Genomic DNA, 7,541 nt, shown 5'->3' with positions numbered 1-7,541 from the left:
GATCCCGGGACTCCAGGATCATGACCTGAGCCGAAGGCAGTCGCTTAACCAACTGAGCCACCCAGGCGCCCCGAGGAGTTGCTTCTTGTGTCTGAGCAAAGAAGATGGTTTCTTGACGTGGAATCTACTCCTGGTAAAGATGCTGAAGAAACTGAAGATTTGAAATGAAAACAAAGGGTTTAGAATATAAGCTTAGTTGATAAAGCAGAGGCAGGTTGTGGGAAGATTGACTCCAATTTTGAAAGAAGTTCTACTGTGGGTAAGACGCCATCAAACAGCATCATATGCCACAGAGAGATCATTCATGAAAGGAAGAGTCAGTTGATTTGGCAGACTTCATTGGCTTATTTTAAGCAATTGTCTCAGCCACCCCAGCTTTTAGCCACCACCGCCCTGACCAGTCGGCAGCCATCAACACTGAGGCAAGACCCTCTACCACAAAGAAATGATGACCTGCTAAAAACTCAGATGATGGCTAGCATTTTTTAGCAATAAGGTATTTTTATAAAAGGGGATGTACATTGTTTTTTAGACATGATGCTATTATACACTTAATAGATGACGTATAGTGTAAACATAACTTTTATATGCACGGGGAAACTGAAAAATTCCTTTGACTCACTTCCTTGCAATTCTTGCTCATTGTCGTGGTCTGGAATCCACTGGCAGTATCTCCAAGGTGTGTCTGTACTTCTTGAGTTGTAAGCTTTCTTAAAAAAAAAAAAAGTAACGACCTAAATTAGTTCCCCTCAGACTTCTTACCCTGTAGTGTCCATTGGGTGGGTTCTCTCCTCATGTTTCCTTAGACTTACACAAATTACAGCTTTTTAACAGGCCTCCTATGTTCACAGTCCCAGGCAATAAATAGGGTTGAATTCCCACATTCGTGTCATCTTGCCTTCTTTCTCGCTTTTTGAGTGTCCTGGAAACATCCTCCTATTTTTATTTGCAGAGCAGCTTTCTTTCCTGATTCTAGACTCTGCCAACCTCCAGTCTCCACTGGAAACCTTCTTGGTCTCTGGGCTTAGTAGATCTTGAGCTCTCACTGTCTACAAGAATTTATTTACAAAATATCCCTTTGTCTTTCAGTAGTCAAGTCCTTCCTCTTCTGCATGAGAGCAAATGATCAAAGTTTGATTCCAGTTGCTTTTTTGTAGTCTGGGGGTATTAAGGTGTAGCTGGAATTAAAACCTCAACTTGCTTAATTGTCAAGCATTTTACTTTTAACTTCTTCAAAGTAAAGGGCAAAAGCTGTGGGTGTGAATGGTGTCTTCAGTGCATGTGATTTAGGGCCTCTCTGAGACTCTCCTCATCACGATTCAGGCATCTCTTTGACATGTTCACTCCCCAAAGGCTACAGCTACCACATTCCGTGCCTCAAGGGGCATGACAGAAAATGGCCTGGGTGCCACCTGATGAATGAGTTTCTGCACTGGAGTGTATACCGAAGAAATCGTTAGAGTTGTCCATTGCTCACAAACTTCTTTGCTTCTCCTCCCCCCTTCCCTGGGCTGCAAGCCCACATCGAATTCACCTGGATGTTCCAGGGGTCATGTTGTTGCTCTGAAGAGTTGTCTTTTAGCGGAGGGTAAAGATGGGAGAGATGTTCATTTAAATCACATGGAATTGCCATGTTTGTTCGTCAAGACTGGTAGAACATTGGTAGTTTCATGAGGATCCACCTAAGAATTTCTCCTGATGAACGTCTACCTCGAACAGAAGTGTATTTTGAAGGGCATGCTTGGCTAAAACCCACTGTGGAGTTATTTAAAACAGAAGCTTCACGTTTTTCCAGTCAGGAAACTCATGCTTCTCTACCTGTTCTCTTTTATCTTTTCTGAGGGTCAGAGAAATGAGAGACCAAACCCTCATATTTGGAGAAATTCATGTATTTTTAGTCTGATGTGAAATAAGTAGACAATCCTTTGATCCCTGTGATAGAATTTTTTTCTGAAAGTTATAAATGGGAGTTATCACGGAAACTGCTTTGAAACCTTAACCAGAGCATACACTATAAATAAGAGTGGAGCCGAAGATTAGTAAATCTGATAAAGCTGAGATAGAAGAAAACTTAAAATAAGAAATGAGGACTGTACCTTAGTTGGGAGTGTTAAGACGGCTCTGAGTATATATATAGGAAAATCAAAGACTTGCTAAAGGCAGGGTGTGTGAACCAATAGCTATTAATGTGTACTTAACTCTATTGCCTGGGAGATTTTATTAAATGCAGCGGCCAAGGAAATTGACCTCACTTTTTTTTTTCCTTTTTTGGGTTGGATCCTTGCTCACGTCACATAAATGAATAGAGCTGACAATTTACTGGCTCATCAATGAAACAATATTAAATTATGAAGACGTAAGGAAAAAATCCTACGCTAACATTGTTGCAGTTTGAAAGGTAAGCTGTCCCCTACAAGAGTAGGAGATATTAATGTTCATTTTGAAACCTATATAACATAATGCCAGGTAGTGCCCATTATAGGGTTAAGTGGCCTCTTGATAGCTTTGATTTACTGTGGTCCTAGCATGTATCTCATTAGCAACGCAATGAAGAGGCTCCCATATTTCTCTTATTCTGTCTTTTAAAATGCAAAAATGTCATTTTTCATGCTTTTAGAGTGTTTTATTTTATGAGATATTCTGACAAATTAGACTTCACTGAGTGTGTGTTGTGGTGATCGTGGGGTTCCTTTTGAAAGGAACCTGTTTTTATTGATTTGCTATTTTGAAGCCTGGCTGTTGGGGTCAGACTGTTTCTTAATTCTGGTCTTTGGGGATGCACCAGAAGCAAAATACAGTATTTTTCTTTATGTCTTGTCCGGTGCTTACGATAGGAAGCCTTCTCTTCCTAATTCAGTCTTCTGTGAACTTACTAAAAGTACTTGGTATGCCGCCTATTACCAATTGAATACCTAGTACTTCCCCAGTATACCTAGACATCAAGTCTTTTTCACTTCATGTTTGAAGGAAAATCATCCTCCTGTTCTTGGCTACCATCAGTTACTCAGTTGGTCAACTAGACCCAGGTCTGTCTCTTGCGTTTACAAGCCCCATTATAATGACGGTCCGACAGGATCAGCATGTGGAGGGGTTCTTTCAGTGCAAAGAGTCCCCGCTTCCATCTGACTCTCAAATGGGTCCACAACTCGGGAAAGGTGGCAAACCCCCGCCCTAAATGGTCAGCTCTTTGGGGGTAATATCAGTGATCTATTTGCCCCTTCCACCCCTTCCCCCCGCACCCCGTACCACTGCAGAGGCTGGTAGGTGTGCAGGAAATCAGTGCGCCCTCGCTGCCCATGATGTCTCTCCATCCTGCTCGGGACTGAACCCTCTGCAGCAAGTCAGATTTTTCTGAACAGCATTCGGCAGATTTTTGCTTCAATGTGGAAAATGGCACTTTAGAAGTCAGATTACCTTTTTCATGGCACCCAAGTTGCTTAATTTGCAAATTGAGAATAATTTAGGCAATGGGAGAATATGTTTCCATGTGTGAAGTGGATTGAAATGAGTTTGGTGTTCTCTCTGCTCCTTCAGCTCAAACTATCATAAAATGGAGTTCTGGCCAAAAATCATTCAGTTGTGTGATTCCGGGATATCATCTGTTGTTTTGTGTGACATCAGTTTAGTTTTAATTAGTGGTGATACTTAAATCTGTGTTTCTGATGAACTGCAAGTATGCCCTGCTTTAAGGAACCGGAATGGGTTTCAAACTCATGCTTACGGTGCCTTTGCATGAAGGGACAGTTATTTGCACTCTAAAAATACCTTGGCTTTATAAAATAATTTATCATAAGATTCCTTTAAATAACCAACTCTCTTAGAGCTTTCAAAATATGATTTGATTTGAAAAATCAATGTCCACTCACTCAACTTTTCAAGAACACATCTGCTTTGTAATGTGAGGCAGGTGAAGGGAGAAAAACCAAGAGACAAGGAATGAGGGTCTTAAGTGAGCTGAATAGGAATTAATTTTAATTTAGAAAAGAATTTACCTTTCTAGAGTTTCCCAGGGAAAACACCTTCACCTTTATCACCTCCAAAGTACATAAGGAAAAAAAAAACAAAAACAGGCCAATTTGAGTTTGGAGAAGATAAATCTATTTCTTTGGTGGGTCGCATTCTGCATTATGCATGTGCGTAAAAGTGAGGTTTGCTTTGATCCTGACTATTAAAAGTTTATTTTTAAACTCAGACTGGGCAGGAATCCAGCGATGCTCTTTCCCCCTGTAGCACATCCTGGTTTCAGGTCCTCAGCCTGGCGAATGCAACTAAGCCTCAGGAAGTAGTTGAAAAGTATGGAGACTTGATGAGTGTTGAGGGTTTTTTTTTCCCCCCCTTCTTCCCCTCCATTTTTGAAATTCAAATTGAATGCAATTTTCAGCTCATTTGAGCCAGAATATACTGTTGCTGAGCTTCAGTGGCTCTTAAATTCAAACTCACAGGAGAAAACAGATATCATCTGTCACAGAGGGTGGGAGAGAGAACACTCCCTGCATTTTATTCATGGGAGGCAGAGTCCTGGTAACTAATTCAAACCTTTCTGACTAATCGACTAATCATTCACCAGCAAACTTAACAACTAATCAATGAAACCTTTAAGACACTCATCTTCAGAAGTCGGGAGCAATTGTCCCCCTCCCTTAAAAAAAAAAAAGTCATTGTTCAAGTCTATTTTTGTATTGTTGGGATTTTAATACCTTTTTTGTAAACTGAGACAGAATATCATGGCAATTTTTTTCCTGCCCTTCCTGACAATTTTATTGTTTCCATCTTTAATGTCTTTGTCAATGCTCTTTATTTATGACTGAGGAATATCAGAGAGCTTACTGCTGGCTAAGTGAGGCCAAAAATTTTGAGTTTTTTCCTCACTAAACAGACTGCCTGAAAATTAGTCTTCTTTCTTGGGGCAAATATAAATACCAATTAAAAGAGGAAGACCCGCTCGTACAGCCCTTGAGTTTGCAAGTGCGTCTTCTCTTCAGGGTGGTTGCCTCAGCGAGGCTTGAGAATGCCTCTCGGGAAACTTCTCTGCCACTGGATATGTGCCCAGGGAATGCAAATGATTTGAACAAATGATAATCTGAAATCCCTACTCTAATTTCAGAAAGGATGTGATGTTGCAATTCTGGTCCTGAAATATAGGTTTTATGCCTTACCGCTGGTGCTTATCTTTGACTGTTTTAATGTCATCCAAAATTTCCATGGGAACATGAAGTCCATTAGCCTTCTCTCTCTCTCTCTTTTTTTTTTTGTCGAGGTCTGTGAGAGACAGTTATGATGTTATTTCAAAGTAAGCAGGAGAAAAACAATTTGCTCCCTAAATATTATCTCTAATGCAATTAGCTCCTACCCATCCCATTTGGAGTTTAAAAATGCTTTGCAGTGAGTATATGATCAAGCCATATATTTATACTTATGTGTGTATGTGTCTACATGTCCCCAAGGTGTCCGAGAAGGGGACAGCAGGAATTTCTAAACAGTCATTTTCACATTAATAAAGGCATCGATGACTTGATCCCCTAAGCAGTAATGTGCTTGTGCATTTGCCCCCTGGTCACAGACATTTATTTTATTGCCTTTATTAAAAAGAATACCCTAACTTATTAACCTGTTTTCTCACTATTATACCTTAAGACTGTATTGTTGTTTCTTTGACTTCAATATAAGAAGCCAAAAACCTACCTTGACAAGGAATCCACCTTTTTAGCCAGTCACTAAGTTAGTTAATAGAATTTTAACTTTTCTACTAAAATGTCAGATTGCTTCAATAGACAAGTAATTACAGAGTGCTTGCTATGTGCTAGACATTCATTGTGCTAAGATTTGTAACATACAAAATAGTCGCTTTCTAAACCCAAGTGAGGTAGACATGGGAGATGAAGTATCAGCCTCAATTAGGCAGCAGAAGGTGAAACTTGAGAAGCCCCCAGGTTCTCAAATGATTCTCAAATATGCAGTCCCTCTCCTTTTCCTCAAGCGGTAACCACTGGTCTAAAACAAATATGATCTAAGTCGGAGATGGGAGAAAGGATGATACACAAATAATCAGTGAAAGGGATAAGAAATACACATACTTAGGTGCTAAGTGTATCCTATTCCTCAAAAAATGCTGATATCACCAGGTAAGGGAAGGCAAGTGGGGGGCTGTAATCCTGCATTGTAAAGTAGGTAGGCCAGGGGTCAGTGGAGGGAAATGAGGAGAGCCCCGTTCAGGAGGGATGTAAAGCTGGAGTGGAAGGGAGAATGTTTGAGGTGGGGGCTCAGTGGTGTGCTGGAATTTGCTCATACCCCGAGGGCCAATTGTTAAATTTCTAGAAATTCAATGAGCCAGCTTTTATGACATATGATTAAAAATTAAATTACATAAACTTACAATAAATCCATCCTATTAAAAACAAAAGTAATGAATACTGAAAACTTGTCACTTCCTAATTATTTCCCCTCATGCATTGCAATCAATCACGTATGCTCCTGGGGCGTGTCTGTCATATCTAGATGGTAAAAATCTGTGCTGTTCTCATTTGCTGCCCATCTCCTCCCCACGGCATGTACCAGGATGCCATGTGGGTAGCTTGACCTCAGCCATGGTAAGAGTATTTACTCCACAGAAACTGGGGCTTTTTTTCATTTGAGAGCCGATTATTAAATATTTTTTTAAAATTTTTAAAATTTTATTTATTTATTTATTTATTTTTTAAAAGATTTTATTTATTTATTTGAGAGAGAGAGACTGAGAGAGGGAGTACATGAGAGGGGGGAGGGTTGGGAGGGTCAGAGGGAGAAGCAGACTCCCTGCCGAGCAGGGAGCCCGATGCGGGACTCAATCCAGAGACTCCAGGATCATGACCTGAGCCGAAGGCAGTCGCCTAACCAACTGAGCCACCCAGGCGCCCCAAAATTTTATTTATTTTTGAGAGAGAGAGAATGACAGAGAGAGAGAGAGAATGAGAGGGGTGAGGGTCAGAGGGAGAAGCAGACTCCCTGCTAAGCAGGGAGCCCGATGTGGGACTCGATCCTGGGACTCCAGGATCATGACCTGAGCCGAAGGCAGTCGCTTAACCAACTGAGCCACCCAGGTGCCCCTGAGAGCCGATTATTAAAGACAAACCAGACAAACATAAGGAGTAGTGGCGGGAGCGGGGCTAAAGATCTGGAAGGCATGAGAGGACAGAAGCCAGAGGGCAGAGTTACACCAGGACCATGGTTTTCTCTTATTGAAGAGCAGGGCATTATGTTAGGCACACGGCTCCCAGTGATTTAAAAATCACTGGGAGCCATTGGCTATTTTTAACACATTTTATTATTATTCTAATACATGTTCATGATAGAAAACTTGAAAGAGAATAATAGCTTACACTTCTATAATTCTTGGTATGTGCCCCACACTTTTTAAGTGCTTCAAATATAATAAATCATTTAATCCTGAAAGTAGCCCCATCAAATGGTTGCTGTTATCCCATTTTATTTATTTATTTTTAGATTTTGTTTATTTGATAGAGAGAGTGAGCAAGTGAGAGAGAGAGAGGAGAGAGCACGAACAG

The 7,541-nt window shown here is 40.7% G+C and overlaps 1 protein-coding gene across 1 annotated transcript in view; it reads left to right on the top strand.

Annotated features, from left to right (window-relative positions):
- ESRRG (estrogen related receptor gamma) overlaps window positions 1–7,541 on the top strand; it is a 569,800-nt gene that overhangs the window by 133,102 nt on the left and 429,157 nt on the right. The window contains exon 2 of the mRNA XM_006736794.3: window positions 2,307–2,398. The gene's annotated coding sequence lies outside the window, so the exon portion shown is untranslated. The remainder of the gene's footprint in view (window positions 1–2,306; window positions 2,399–7,541) is intronic.

The sequence above is a fragment of the Leptonychotes weddellii genome, chromosome 6, assembly GCF_054177405.1.
Source record: "Leptonychotes weddellii isolate Sample4059 chromosome 6, ASM5417740v2, whole genome shotgun sequence".
NCBI classification, from domain to species: Eukaryota; Metazoa; Chordata; class Mammalia; order Carnivora; family Phocidae; genus Leptonychotes; species Leptonychotes weddellii.
This window is presented reverse-complemented; position numbering and strand designations above follow the sequence as displayed.